The sequence below is a fragment of the Lathyrus oleraceus genome, chromosome 5 (assembly GCF_024323335.1).
Source record: "Lathyrus oleraceus cultivar Zhongwan6 chromosome 5, CAAS_Psat_ZW6_1.0, whole genome shotgun sequence".
Classification (NCBI taxonomy): Eukaryota; Viridiplantae; Streptophyta; class Magnoliopsida; order Fabales; family Fabaceae; genus Lathyrus; species Lathyrus oleraceus.
In genome coordinates, this window is record NC_066583.1 from 121,205,192 (window position 1) to 121,221,212 (window position 16,021).

The 16,021-nt window shown below is 35.7% G+C and overlaps 1 non-coding gene across 1 annotated transcript; it reads left to right on the top strand.

The window, feature by feature from the left end:
- The first annotated feature begins 6,874 nt into the window (after nucleotides 1-6,874).
- On the top strand, nucleotides 6,875-6,981 carry LOC127088574 (small nucleolar RNA R71). The gene has a single exon (XR_007790405.1). It is a non-coding gene; the product is annotated as a small nucleolar RNA R71 (small nucleolar RNA).
- The last annotated feature ends 9,040 nt before the right edge of the window (nucleotides 6,982-16,021 follow it).

Sequence of the window (16,021 nt, forward strand, 5' to 3'; positions counted from 1 at the left end):
AGCATGACCCATAAGAACTACTCTAGACTCCAAGCATTAGCTTCTACTCAACTCATTTCTCGTTACCTGAAAAATAGGCGTAAGGGTGAGTTCCTCAATCAATATAATAAGCATTATAGAGCAACATGTAATGCCAAGTAATTAACACATTAATTCACCCTAATTAGACTACGCATTCAGCAACAGTAATATCCATTCAAACATCATAATCAACAGTACAAATCTCCATCATATTCAATCATTAACAACACAACACCCCACACACATATGATACTGGAATACATCCATTCATATCATATGCCATACATTCATTATGCAATGAGACTCTATGCATGCGGTACCGACTATTTGTGAACATATAGTTCAACCTCACCGTCCAAATCCAGGCACGGCTACCAAGCTCACTAGTCCCACTCATTTGAGACATAGTGACTCACTCACTAATTCCTCACCATGGGAATTAGCTACCACCCCAAATGGGCCATGAAATGCACGCTACTCACCTAGCATGCAAACAATCAACAACAGTCCAAAAATGACTAAACTCACTAATTCCTCACCATGGGAATTAGCTACCACCCGAAGGCCACAATATGCATGCTAATCACCTAGCAATGCAACATCAACAATAATCAAGAATAGACACATGCTCACACTCTAAGCCATAATACAGTCTATTCACAAATGTATACATTCACATCATCATGTATACCATCACACATCATCAACATAATTAATCACAAAAGCATATCATATCATGCCACAAAAGCAAACACAGTATTAGCACACTCTACTAATACCTATGCCACTCAAAACAACGGGAAATGATCCCTATCACATCATATCTCAGCTAAGTCGCATCACTCAGCCTAGACAACCAAAAACTGCACAACAGTAGCACAGCAAAACACAATTCTGCCCATACGCGTATTGCCTCTGCCATACGCGTATTGCCCAAACCTGGCCAAACTCATACGCGTAGTGCCCACTCTCATACGCGTATTGCACGTTCCCTCGCCCAACTCATACGCGTATCACCCGTCTCATACGCGTATGCTACGCGTATTAATCTCCTATTACGCGTACCAACAGAGACCAATTCACGTTCAAAATGTCATCTTTCTCACCCATACGCGTAAGGCTTCCCCCCATACGCATACCAACATCTCATACGCGTATTGCCTAGTGCCATACGCGTATGACCAGAAACCAGAGCTCACAGATCTGCAATGGCTTTCTCTGCTACGAGATCTACCCAATTCAACCTTCTACAGTCCAATTTTCACACAAAATGCCTTCCTATTGTCTGACTCAAAACAGATCCTATTCGATTCAACAAGGTCTAACATTTCCACCCTAAATTCCTACGAATTCTTCAATTATATTCCAATTTTCGTTCCTCTCAACAGTTCACAAATTCAACATATATTATCCAATCATAGGTAAAACAATGGTCTATCACTACCCAGTACATATCATCCCATAATACCCGTTAATTGATGATAAACCCCCCTTACCTGAGTTAATCCGGCAGCCTCTGAGCTCCAAGCTTCTCCTTCCTTCAACCTTCGTTCTCTGGCTTTTTGCCCTTTCTGCCTCTTTTTCCCTTTTCACGTGAAAATAACCTTTTTTACCAAAAATGGGATTTTCTAAATTCCAACTTATATATTATTCCAATAAATAAATATCCCAATAATTATTATTCCAAAATAATAATAAAATAATAATAATCCAAACTTCCAATTATTCAATTAAATTAATAAATAAAATATTAATTTAAATTAAATAATTAGCTTAGTTTAATTGGGGTGTTACACATCTCTCTCTCAGCAAGTTCTTCAAATTTTTGTCTCTGAGCTATCCCTCGGAAATTGATACCCATGTGATCAATATGTGCCATCAGGTCAGTGTTAACTAAAGAAAAGAAAAAACAAGAATTTTAGTCAGGATTTGGCCAGATGCCGAAAGAAGAAAAGAAGAAAAATTTAATAATATAAAGAAAATGAAAAATGAAGACTGAATAAAATCAAAAGAATAATCAATGAAAAATAAAAATTTGTGGGTTGTCTCCCACGAAGCGCTTTGTTTAATGTCGCAAGCTCGACATAAAACTATTAAATGTTAATCTATTAATTTTGGAGACAATACGTCTAAGTGCAGGACTTGCGAGTCTTCATTGTTTTCAGCATAATGATAATGTTTTAGACGCTGCCCGTTTACGATAAATGATTCAATAGATTTTCCTTTAATTTCTACAACCCCACTAGTAAAGACATTAGTGACTTGGAAAGGGCCGGACCACCTAGAGCGTAGTTTTCCTGGGAATAACTTAAGTCTAGAGTTAAATAATAGGACTACATCGCCTTGTTTGAAAGTTTTCCTTGATATACGTTTATCATGCCATTTTTTCGTTCTTTCCTTGTAGATTTTGGCATTTTCGTATGCGTCTTGTCTAAGTTCCTCTAATTCGTTTATATCTAGAATTCGCTTTTCACCGGCGGCCTTATAGTTTAAATTTAAATTTTTAATAGCCAAATAGGCCTTATGTTCTAACTCCACTGGGAGGTGACACGATTTACCATAAATAAGCTTAAATGGGGTTGTTCCTAAGGGAGTTTTGTAGGCGGTTCGATATGCCCATAAAGCTTCGGGTAATTTTGATGACCAGTCTTTCCTCGATGTAGCGACAGTTTTTTCCAATATCTGTTTAATTTCTCTATTAGACACTTCCACTTGTCCACTAGTTTGAGGATGGTAAGGTGTTTCTACTCGATGTTTTACACCATACTTAAACAATAATTTTTCGAGTATCTTAGATATGAAATGAGATCCACCGTCACTGACGACTATTCTTGGGACACCAAATCTTGGAAAGATTATATTCTTAAAGAGTTTAATTACTACTCGTGTGTCGTTTGTTGGAGAAGCTATAACCTCAATCCATTTTGATACGTAGTCAACCGCTACGAGTATGTACTTGTTACCGAAAGAAGGTGGAAAAGGTCCCATGAAATCTATTCCCCACACATCGAAAATTTCTACTTCCAAAATGCCTTTTTGTGGCATTTCGTCACGTCTAGATATGTTTCCTGTGCGTTGACACCCATCGCATTTCTTGACAGCGGTGTGTACATCCTTCCATATGTTTGGCCAATAAAGACCGGCTTGTGGGATTTTAGAGCAGGTTTTGGATGTACTTGCATGTCCACCATAAGGGGCGGAATGACAATGTTGGATTATACTTTCTACCTCTTCTTCAGGTATACAGCGACGGAAAATACCATTGGAGCCTCTTTTGAAAAGTAAAGGGTCGTCCCAGTAGTAATGTTTTATGTCATGGAAGAATCGTTTCTTTTGTTGGTAGGATAAATCAAGTGGAACCACTCCGGCGGCTAAATGATTGACAAAATCAGCGTACCATGGTGTAACGCATACAACCAAGGTGGTCTCTACCTGCTTGTCAGCTCTATTTTCTTCCAAATTAGCTATAAGTTTATCGTACGAGAAATCATCGTTGATCGATGTTCTTTCCGGTTCCAGGTTTTCAAGTCTAGAGAGGTGATCTGCTACTACGTTTTCAGTTCCTTTTTCATCTTTAATTTCCAAATCAAATTCTTGTAGCAACAAAATCCACCTTAGGAGTCTAGGTTTAGCGTCCTTTTTTGTTAAGAGATACTTAATGGCAACGTGATCAGTGTAAACGATTATTTTAGCTCCGACCAAGTAGGAACGAAATTTTTCTAGTGCAAATACTACTACTAAAAGTTCTTTCTCGGTCGTGGCGTAATTCATTTGCGCTTCATCTAGAGTTCTACTCGCATAATATATGACGTGAAGTTTTTTATCCTTTCGTTGTCCTAAAACAGCGCCTACGGCGTAGTCACTTGCGTCACACATTATTTCGAAAGGTTCATTCCAATCCGGGGTCTGCATTATGGGCGCGGAGATCAATGCTTGTTTAAGTGTTTAAAATGCTTCTAAACATTTATTGTCGAAGATGAATTCAGCATCTTTCATTAATAATTCGGTTAAAGGTTTAGTTATTTTAGAGAAATCTTTAATGAATCGTCGGTAAAAGCCGGCATGTCCTAAGAAGCTTCGTATTTCCCTCACAGTTTTCGGAGGTTGAAGGTTTTTGATTACTTCTATTTTGGCTTTGTCTACTTCAATTCCTCTATTTGATATGATGTGTCCTAAAACAATTCCTTCTTGTACCATAAAGTGACATTTTTCCCAATTAAGTACTAGGTTTACTTTTACACATCGTTCTAGAACTCTTTCTAGGTTTTCAAGACATTCTTCGAAACTTTGCCCGCATACGGAAAAGTCATCCATAAAGACTTCCATGATGTTTTTGAGAAAATCGGCGAATATTGCCATCATGCACCTTTGGAAAGTTGCAGGAGCATTGCACAAGCCAAACGGCATTCGTCGATAAGCGAAGGTACCAAAAGGACATGTGAACGTTGTCTTTTCTTGGTCATCAGGATGAATTGGTATTTGAAAGAAACCTGAGTAACCGTCCAGATAGCAGAAATGAGAATGCTTGGCTAGTCGTTCTAACATCTGGTCTATGAATGGTAAAGGAAAATGATCTTTTCGGGTTGCTTTGTTTAGCTTTCTATAATCAATGCACATTCTCCATCCCGATTCAATTCGTTTGGTTATAGTTTCTCCTTTTTCATTTTCGATCACTGTTATACCTCCCTTTTTTGGTACTACGTGTACAGGACTAACCCATTTGCTATCGGATATAGGATATATGATACCTGCCTCTAATAACTTTGTTACTTCCTTCTTTACTACCTCACTCATGATCGGGTTTAGTCTCCTCTGATGTTCCCTAGAAGTCTTACAGTCTTCTTCTAACATGATGCGGTGCATAAAAATAGAAGGACTTATCCCTTTAAGATCGGTGATGTTGTATCCTAGTGCGGTTAGATATTTTCTTAAGATATGTAAGAGTTTTTCGGTTTCAAGTTTTCCTAGGTCTGCATTGACTATTACTGGTCGTTCAAGTTCTAAGTCTAGGAATTCATATCTCAGATTTTTGGGAAGTGTTTTCAGGTCGAGGGTTGGTTTCTTAAGGCATTGCGTAGGATCTGATGTTATTGCTAAACATTGGTTCAGTCTGTCTTCTACACGATAGTCGGACAAATCATCATTTTCTAATTCTGTTTCTTTTATGCATTCATCGATGATATCCATGAAGTAACATGTGTCTTCTATTGCAGGTGCTTTCAAAAATTTGGAAAGAATAAACTCAATTTTCTCTTCTCCTACTTCGAAAGTGAGTCGTCCGCGTTTTACGTCTATGATAGCACCGGCAGTTGCTAAGAAGGGTCTTCCCAATATAATGGGGGTGACTTCATCTTCTCTTATGTCCATAATTATAAAATCGGTGGGGATGTAGAATTGACCTATGCGCACGGGAACGTTTTCAAGAATTCCTACGGGATATCTAACGGAACGATCTGCTAATTGCACAGACATTTTAGTTGGTCTTAATTCTCCCATTTCAAGTTTCTTGCATATGGACAAGGGCATAACACTGATACCGGCTCCTAAATCGCATAAAACTTTATATATGACAAATTTTCCTATATGACAGGGTATAGAAAAACTACCAGGATCTTTAAGTTTAGGAGGCATATTCTGGATTATTGCGCTACACTCAGCAGTGAGTGTAACGGTTTCGCTATCTTCAAGTTTCCTTTTATTAGATAAAATTTCTTTTAAGAACTTAGCATATGAGGGCATCTGTGTAATAACTTCTGTAAAAGGAATTGTGACGTTTAATTGTTTCAGTAGGTCAACAAATTTTTTAAATTGGCCCGCGTCTTTGGTTTTAATTAGCCTTTGAGGATAAGGGATAGGTGGTTTGTAAGGCGGTGGAGGTACATAAGGTTCTTTTTTTTCTACGGTTTCCTTATTACACTCTTCCTTTTCCTTAGGTTTACCTTCTTCCTCAGTTGACTTTTTAGAGTTTCGGTTCTCAATCCTTGGGTCAGATGGTCCTTCTACCTCTGTACCACTTCGTAATATAATTGCATGAGCATGGCCTTTCGGCTTAGGTTGGGGCTGTCCAGGAAATGTACCAGTTGGGGCAGCAGTAGGCGCTTGTTGTTGAGCTACTCGCGAGATTTGTGTTTCCAGCATTTTGTTATGGGTAGCCAGGGTATCTACTTTACTTGCTAGTTGTTTAATCTGTTCGCTAGTGTGTACATTCTGGTTTAAGAACTCTTTATTGGTTTGCTGTTGAGAAGCTATGAAGTTCTCCATCATGATTTCCAAATTGGATTTCCTAGGAACGTTATTGTTAGGTGTAGATGGGGTCGGCTTTTGATATCCAGAAGGTATAGCTGGAGCTTGACTGGGAGCTTGACCTGGTGCGTATAAAGCGTTGTTACTTTTATATGAAAAATTAGGATGGTTCTTCCAGTTTAAGTTATAGGTATGCGAGTAAGGATTTCCTTGAGCATAGTTCACCTGCTCTGTTTGAATTCCTGTTAGGAGTTGACAATCTGTAGGGGTGTGACCTTGAATTCCACAGACTTCGCAATTTTGAGTTATGGCAACCACGGTGGCTGGAGGTGATACATTTAAACTTTCAATTTTCTGGGCAAGAGCATCCACTTTTGCATTAACATGATCAAGGCTACTTATCTCGTACATGCCACCTTTCGTTTGAGGTTTTTCTACCATTGTTCGGTCGCTTCCCCACTGATAATGATTTTGGGCCATGCTCTCGATAAGTTGATAAGCGTCAGTGTAAGGTTTATCCATAAGCGCACCACAGGAGGCGGCGTCTATTGTTAGCCTTGTGTTGTACAAGAGACCATTGTAGAAGGTGTGAATTACTAACCAGTCCTCTAAACCATGGTGTGGGCAAAGTCTCATCATGTCCTTGTATCTTTCCCATGCTTCGAAAAGAGACTCGTTATCTTTTTGCTTAAATCCATTTATCTGGGCTCTCAACATAGCTGTTTTGCTTGGAGGAAAATATCGGGCAAGAAAGACTTTCTTTAACTCATTCCATGTGGTGAATGAGTTGGAAGGAAGAGACTGAAGCCATCTTCTAGCTTTATCTCTTAACGAGAAAGGAAAGAGACGAAGTCGAATTGCCTCTGAAGTGACACCATTAGCTTTAACAGTGTCAGCGTATTGGACAAATACGGATAAATGAAGGTTTGGATCCTCGATAGGATTTCTAGAAAATTGATTCTGTTGCACTGCCTGCAACAGCGAAGGTTTAAGTTCGAAGTTGTTCGCTTCGATTGCGGGTGGGGCAATACTCGAATGCGGCTCATCCTGCGATGGAGCAGCGTAATCTCGATGAGCACGGGCTGGTTCGGCCATCGCTGGTATCGTCGAAGGAAGGAGATTTTTGAGATCAGGAATTTCGATTGGAGGAAGATTGTTTCTAGCACGATACTCCCGAATTCGTCGTAATAATCAGAGATATCGTTCAACGTCGTTGATTCGTAAGTAGTACGACTCACCTTGTGAGCGAGTGTGTGGCATACAAATCAACGAAAAAGGGAAAAAATAAAAATTGCCTTAGTCTCTACAACGTAACAGAAGAGTTACGATATCGACTAAATAAAAGTCCCCAGCAACGGCGCCAAAAACTTGATCGCGACTTTATGAGTCTATCGGGGTACTAACTGCAAGTGCACAGTCTAATCGCGTAGTTTTAAAAGATATCGATCCCACAGGGACTTAATGAATCGATCTACCGTTTTTCTAGGGTTACTGCGTAAAGCTAAGGCGGATGATACTTTAATGATTAGGGGGAAAAGTAAAACTAAATTTGGATCTAGATAAAATATCAAATAATATGGATATCAGTATGTAGTTCGTCGTAATCAGGGAATCAAATCTTCGTTGGTCTTTTTCTTAATTTTAAAATAAGTCTTTTCAGTAGACACTATTAATTAAAAGTCTTTTCCTCAAACTCTCGCTCTGTTGAATTAGACTATGACTTTATATTGTAACGTACGCTCTCACTATTTCGTTAAATCTAAAATCACTTTTGAAAATAATAGAATCTATAGAAACTCCTTTTGAGAAAATACTAACCGTTTAAACACCCTTGTCTCAAACTCTCGCTTTGTTAACTTAGATTATATGATTAAACTTAAATGCTTAACTCTCGTCCTCACATTTAACTTTTAAAAATAATTTTTTGAAAATGATTAGAATTTAATTAACCTTAAAAATTGCTTTCGCCTTGATTTAAAGTTAATGTTCAATTTACACTGTCCAGTTAAAAACTCAAACCGTCGTTCTATTAATTTTAACTTCTTTATGTCTTTTACTCTCGTACAAAAACCTTGGTATTAACTTTGTAAATTGAGACCAGAAAAAGAGTGACTATATTTTGAAATTAATTTAAACCAACTCAATTTCGATTCCTTTATTCCGCTTACTTTACATATCGATATCTAAACTAATTAGCCAGACATGATAAGCATGCATAAACAATAATCGTGCATAAATACGGCCATATCAAACAAACAATATATATAAACAGCGGAATAAAGCATATGTAAATTAAAACAATAAATTAATTAATTAATGAACCTGGAAAAATACTAGAAATCTGGATTTTATCTCCTAGCTTCGATGCTCGAACACTCCACCACAAGCCGGTTGGATTTGTTCTTCACAATTCTCAATCAGATAGGAAAGTAAAAACAAGGAAATAAAATACTATGATCTAAAGTAAGGTTAGCTCCAGTAAAATTACACAATAATTTCCGGTGTAGAAACTATCGTGAGAAAATAAACTGTATGCTTCAGAAATTAAACTAGAAAAGAAAAGGAAATAAATTGCTTGGAAATTTAGAGTGTTGGAAAAATAATGCTGGAAAAGTTGTACGGCAAAGAGAGAGCTCCAATTGGCTTTTGTGAGGTCTATTTATATTCACCTCTTCAAATAATCGCTTCCTCGAAAGTGTCTTCCGTATGGTTCAAAGCGTCAACGAGTGCAGGAGAAAATTTAGGGGAAAACGTCCACTCCGTTACGCACGTAAAGCCTAAAATATAGGATGAAATGTGTGACGTCCGTCACACTATGTGTTACGGTCGTAACACTAGGTTTTGGGATGTGACGCTCGACATGTTCTCGTGGCGGTCGTGACAGCCATTTCTTTTGTTCCAAATGTGGGTTGGGCTTTGGTGCTTCAGCTTGCTGTTTTTCCTAGAAAATCCTCTTTTTGCACCCCTCTTCTTTCTTTTTCACACGTGCTTTAAATAATGATACCTGAAATAAATAATAAGAAAATACCGAGTAATATCGAATAATATGAAATAAATTGAATCAAATAACGATATAATTTAATTAAATCAAGTCTAAAAATGTGATATAGTTTCATGTTATCAACACTGAACCCCTTCCTTCCTCCTCCAATATCCTCAACAACCTTCTTATAACTCAATAAGAAAAGTTAAGGATGAAAAGGAGGATAAATTCAAGGATTTGTCGCCTCACCGACAAACTCTCAAAATCCCAACTCATATCACCAATCATGTCAAGTGAGGATGATGAACAGGAGAATTAGTTATTTTTTTTAGTTGTCTAGTTATTTCAAATGTATTATGTGTTTTTTCAAAATTCTCTATATTTTTGCTTGTTCTACATCATTTACTTGAAATTAATGAAAATGTTTCCCTTTATAATCAAATATGAAAATGTGGAAACAATGTGCTTGAGTATTTACTTTTTTGTCAAGAATATTTACCCGTATTTTTTATTTTGCCAAATGGCAGAAGTATACTATTAGGGGGTTAGAGTATACCATCTACTCATGTGATTTAAGTTTAACCACTCTTAGTTTTATCTAATTGTGTTTCATTTTATCACTTCCCTGAGAGATATGTTGTCATCATAAAAAAGAGGCAGAATGTAAAATCATGTGCTTTGAGGTTAATCAAGAGGACAAAGCTCAATAATAATAATAATATTTAAGAAGAAATTGTTTAGGTTTAATGATAACTAGGTTTTGATGATAAAAACAACTAAATAGAAACAACACATAAAGTAGAAACAACACGTGAAGGGATTTCAATGATAACATGCATAAAGTCAAGCAACTACTAAAGTTACTAAAAATGGTCAAAGATGCATAAGTTGGTTGTTAAAACTATCTTTTGAATCAAGTTAAAGTTAGTGATAATGAAGAGTTAGGGTTTATGATCTCTAATAACTTAAATCATATTAGATGATGGTGAATAAATACAGATACATATCAAGCCTATTATAAAATACTCTAGACACTTATGTGAATTAATTTCAAGGATAATTCTAATACTTGAAGCTTCAAATTATGGAACAGCGGAAATGTGAAAGCTCGTTTGACCATGTATGTCTGAGTGATCAGTGTATTGTAAAGACACAATGGAGTTTTCATAAGTATTGTGGCTAAATCAAATAAAAAATTTAAAATAAAAAGAGGCATCTCAATTTTTTATTAAACCAACCAAAAAAGTTTTTGGAGCCTAGGCAATTGAATTGGAAACTGACAATATGATTAGGACAAGTTTTTGAATTGTATAATCGATTAGAAATAATACCTAATCAATTAGATGAAGGTGAGTCAAGTTAATAATTTATTATGAAAATATCTTAATAATTGGTAATGGATCCCTATCCAAGCCTTCCAATAGTAAATTATTGCATGTGTTTAATTGATTAGCTAATCGATTATGGTAATTAGAAGGCTAATGGATATTTTCCATTTTTACACCATCCATTGGCCTATAAAGAGTCTTTCCACCATTTCAAATCATCAAGAAAATTATAAACATCATACTTCTCATACGTCTCAGTTTCTATAAATCGCTTTGATCTTTTTCTCACATATTTTAGTCGTAGTGCTTGGTGAATGTTCTTGAGTTTAGTGATATATTTGTTTTGGGTGAGGGTTTAAACAGTAAATTTACCAGAAATAGTTTTATCTTGAGTAAACAATTATTTCTTAGGAAGTTATCTGCTTAATTTAGAGCCATTGTAAAAGCTCTTTATTTGTGTGTGGGGATTATAATAAGTCTTTATTTGGTTCGTGAGCTCCGTCATTGAAGAAAAGCTCTCGCTTTGGGTTCGTGAAGAGTAAACAGAGAAAATATTTAGAACGGTTATTGAATCAATCGAATAAAAGCTCTATCAGTTCAAGATCAACCTGGTGTAAGATCTCATTTGGTTTTCGTGTTCATCTTGTGTAAAAGGTTCGAGATCAACTTAGTGAGTATCTCGGTTCGATTCATGCTCATCCCATATAAAACCTTCATTCAGTTTGGAGGATATCCAACTAAAACTCTATCTTAGTTCGAGGTCAATCTATACAAAATCCCAATTTGTCTTAGAGACTAACTGCATAAAGCTCAATTTTCTACTTGGCAAGAAGACTAACTGCTTCAAGCCTGTTTTCTATTTGGAGACTAACCGCTTCAAACTATGTTCACTGTTTAGTTATAAGTTATCCTGAAACTTCTTTTTATTATGTAAGGACTTTCGTGGGGTTTACCTTATAAAACCTCTCAACCATTATTGGATACTCTCAAGATCAATTCTTGGAGCAAGAAGTAGTTCACTTATTTTAGTTTTCGCTTATTTTCTTTACTTTACATTTTTTATTCTTATACAAACGTTTTTGATGAAATGTTTTCAAACTTTGATTTCCAAAATGACTTTGTTTTTAATCAATGATTTTCAAACATCCACAAATCCCGCCCCCCCTCCTGTGTCTGGAGTCACATGTCCGACAAGTTTATGTCTAACATTTTCAATACCAGACTTCTTAACAATATTTTTAGCATATTTGCTTTGTGAAAAAAAATTGTCATCCTTCATTTGTTTAACTTGAAAATTAAGAAAGTATGTAATTTCTCCTACCAAACTCATTTCGAACTCAGATTTCATTTGTTGAACAAAATGATCTGCCATCTTACTTGACATTCCTCTAAACATAATTTCATCCACATAGATTTGGGTTATCATGAGTTTTAATTCTTATTTCTTAATAAAAGTGTTTTGCCAATTCCTCCTCTAACATGGCCATTACTTGTGAGAAACTTAGTAAGCCTTTCATACCAAACTCCAGGACCTTGTTTGAGGCCCCAAAGACTCTTCTTAAGCTAGTAAACATTATCTGGTGAACAAGATCAGTGAATCTTTTGGGTTTTTAAAAATAGAATTCTTCATTAAGATATCCTTTTAGGAAGTAACTTTTAACATCCATTAGATACAATTTAAATTTTAAAACATAAGATATTATAAGAAACAATCGTATAACTTCCAAGTAAGCAACCGGGGAAAAAGTTTCATCAAAGTCAACTCCCTCTATATGGGTATACCCTTGATCCACTAGATGTTTTCTTGTGACATTACCATTTTCACCGGAGTTGTTTTAAAAGATCCAATTGGTAGCAATAATGTTGGCTAAGTTAGGTTTAGGGACCAACTCCCAAACTTTATTTGTTTCAAATTGACCAAGTTCTTCTTGCATGGCCTTTATCCAGTATTCATATTTAATGGCTTCCTTGAAAATTTTGGGTTCACTCTTGGAGATGAAGCACACATTAGCTATCATTTCCTTGGATTTGGTGTCACTCATTCATCTAAATCCCCAATTATGGTTTCTATGGAATGAGTTTTCTTAACTCTTTTGGATGGATCTTTTCTTATAGGAACATTATCTCCTTCATCCTCTGAGTTTTCATCTTAAGGTGAGAATGATGTTGGTACCTTTTTCAGGTACATCTGGTGTCACGTGTTGCCCAGGATTAATGGTCTCCTCATCTTCTTCACTAACAACTTCGTGTTGGATGTCATCAATAATAAGTTTTATGGATCCCGTCTTGGAACTTATATATTATAGAATAATCGATATGTCCTACTATTTATAGAGTATCCCAAGAATATTACTTCATCACTTTTAGGATTCAACTTGCATATTTGCTCTCTATCAGGAAGAATATAACATTTGCTACCAAATACATGAAAGTATTTAACAATTGGCTTTATTCCTCTCCATAGTTTATACTGAGTAGCTTTGGTGTCTGGTCGAATGGTAACGCGGTTATTGATATGGAAATATGTGCTCATTACTTCTGCCCAAAATTGATAGGGTAGATTCTTGGCATGAAGCATGATTCTAGCCATTTATTATAGAGTTAAGTTATTTATCTAAATAGACATGTTCTATTGAAAAGTGACGGGGGATGAAAACTAATGGGTTATCCTTTCAGAAGTACAAAATTATGAGAAACTTGAGTGTTGGAACACGATTTATTCAAACCCTTAAAAGGTTGTGATGATAACAAAATGTTCTTAAGATCATGCTTCAAGGGAATATTTTCTATATCAAGTCAACAACTCTGAAAGTGCTCATCCATATTAGTTCTGATCAATACTCTGAAAAAAAAGGCAAAGCTCATAACCGATGTACTCAAGACTCTAAAGTCTCATTTCAACCAGGTTCTGAAGACATACTTTGACTTCTGATCATACTTTAACTAATTCTATAAAAAGCCTATGATTTAGGAATAGAAGTATAAATATAACAATGACTCAGGTCAAGATTCAACAAACTTCGACAAGAAGTTTTCTGTCAGAAGTTATCTAAATAAGATCATGTGACAACGATACACTACTTTATGCCTAATCAAGTAAAAAGTCACATTGTTGGGATCTTATCTCTCTGACTGTTCTGAACTCTACTTTGCTCTTCTCAACATCTTTATGTTAGCTGTATTTATAGTTCACTTTATGTACTCTAGCTAAAGACCTTCAACAGATACTTGTACCATGGGTAATTTCAATCTTCAACGTATCTATTCTCAACATCTATATACAAAGAAGATTAAAGACATTCATATAATGAGCATATATAGAATGAATGGGGGTTAAATAATATGTGACTGTGTTCACAAAGTTGTGATACCAGTTCACAAAATGGGTTAAGAGAGAGGTTGTGTTACACAGAAAACACAGATGAATAAAAACATAAACAAAATGGAAAATATAAACAGAAGGGCTAAATGTGTGAGAGTAGAGTGATACATATTCACATATGACTTGAAGAAAAAATATGTGAATATCATAAAGAAGATAAACAAAACAAAAGGCACAAAAAAGAAGAAAATATATGCAAGAAGAGAAGAATAATAAAGACCTAATTATTTTACACTTAGGAGCAATCAATTTGTATTTTGCTCAAGAGTGTAAAACCTTTGTGTATTTGCTTAACTAAGAAGCACACATATAAACACAAGGTTAATACCAAACTCTTTTTTAAAGATAATCTGAAGACTCTAGCCTTTATGCTAATAGTAAGTCTCTTTTTGTTTGATTGAGGAAAGAAGTCTCTTGCTGAGTGCTTGAGAAAAGAAATCTTGAACCGAGGGTTTAAGCATTTAAGTCTCATGCTTGAGGGTAGAGCATGAAGTATTTTTTCTGGATAGATTGAGCATTGAAGTCTTAAGCTTGAGGGCAGAGCAAGAAGTATCTTTCAGGGTTTGATTGAGCATGAAGTATCTTTCCATGGGATTGTGCAGGAAATCCTGAACAAGTTGTTTAGGCAATGAAGTCTCTTGCTTGAGGGCTTGAGTAGAAGTCTCTTTATAGTTTGATTGAGCAAAATTTAATTTGTTGATTATAGTGAAAATCTCTTAAGCTACAAGGAGAATGGACTACTCTAGGTTTGAGAGGAACCATGATATTGTAGGTCTATTTATTTACTTTTTGATTTACATTCTGCTGTGCAACAAACTCTAAAGTGAGACTCTGATCTGAAGACTCTTACTTGGATCAAAATTTGAGCATGACTTATCAGGTTCTAAAACAGGTTTAAGAAAAAGAAGTAAACTTTAACATACACAATTTAACTCCCCCCCTTCTTGTGTATATTTTCCCACTTTCACTTGGTATCAGAGTCTGTTTTGCATTTCATCACTTAATAATGAAACATAATAGATTCGGTGAGAAAAACTATTTAGCCAGTGATTTAGCTTTTTTTGAAATTTCCTTTATTAGTGAAAGAATGGAAACTATAGAAGATAAAGAAAGATGAGCCTAAGAGATCAAGAAATTTTTTTCTACTTTAATTCATTTTTTTGTAAGTATAAAAGGATTTTTAATCTTTAAGACTGACTCGTGGGACAAGTGTACTTGTTGAAGAAATCAAGAAACTTTTTTTTCTGATTTAAGTCATTTGCTTTGTGAATATGAAAGGATTATATAATCTTTAAGAGTGACTCGTGGGGAAAATTTTCTTGTTCCAGGAATCAAGGTTTAATCTTGATTTGCTTGTTGAGAAAGATCAAGATTAAGAACTTTTGCATCTTGAATCAAAGGAAATAGCAAAATATATTGCAAACAGTTTCTCTTGTCTAAAACGAAGATTTAGACAGAGAAGCAAAAAAAGCCATTCTTGCACTAATGGCTCATACACTCCCTGATCCTGAAATTGAGTCAGAGTCTGGCTCAAAATCTGATGATGATGAGAATGTCATCTTATTTCTCAAAATAAAAAGACTCCTCTTCTTCAAGCTATGCTGATAAAGGGACTGAAGACATTGGTGTATTTGCTATTGAGTGTAGCAATATTCTGAATCCATAAGAATCAATGACAAAGAAGTAGAAGGTTTTGATTGGAATAGAACCTAAAAGTTCAAAGTCAGTAGTTTCTAAAGAGATTAGACATTATGATCCTTAGGCCAAAAGGTGAAAGGAATTCAGAACCTGAGACCTCCAAGTCAAAGGTTGCAAGGAAACCTAAACCAAAGACCTCTGAATCCAAGTTTCTAAAATATTCAGAAACTAAGGTAAAAGGTGAAGCATTTGTGCTGAAGCATAGATGATGGACATCTACAACCTACATCAAGAGGAAAACAAATGTTCCAAATCCTAACTCATTGTAGAAAAAGGAAAAGAGGGCTATAATCTCCAAACTTCTGAACTTCAAGTCTCTGTTGAACAAGAATCTACAAAGGATGTTCAAAATCTGCCCAAAGGTAT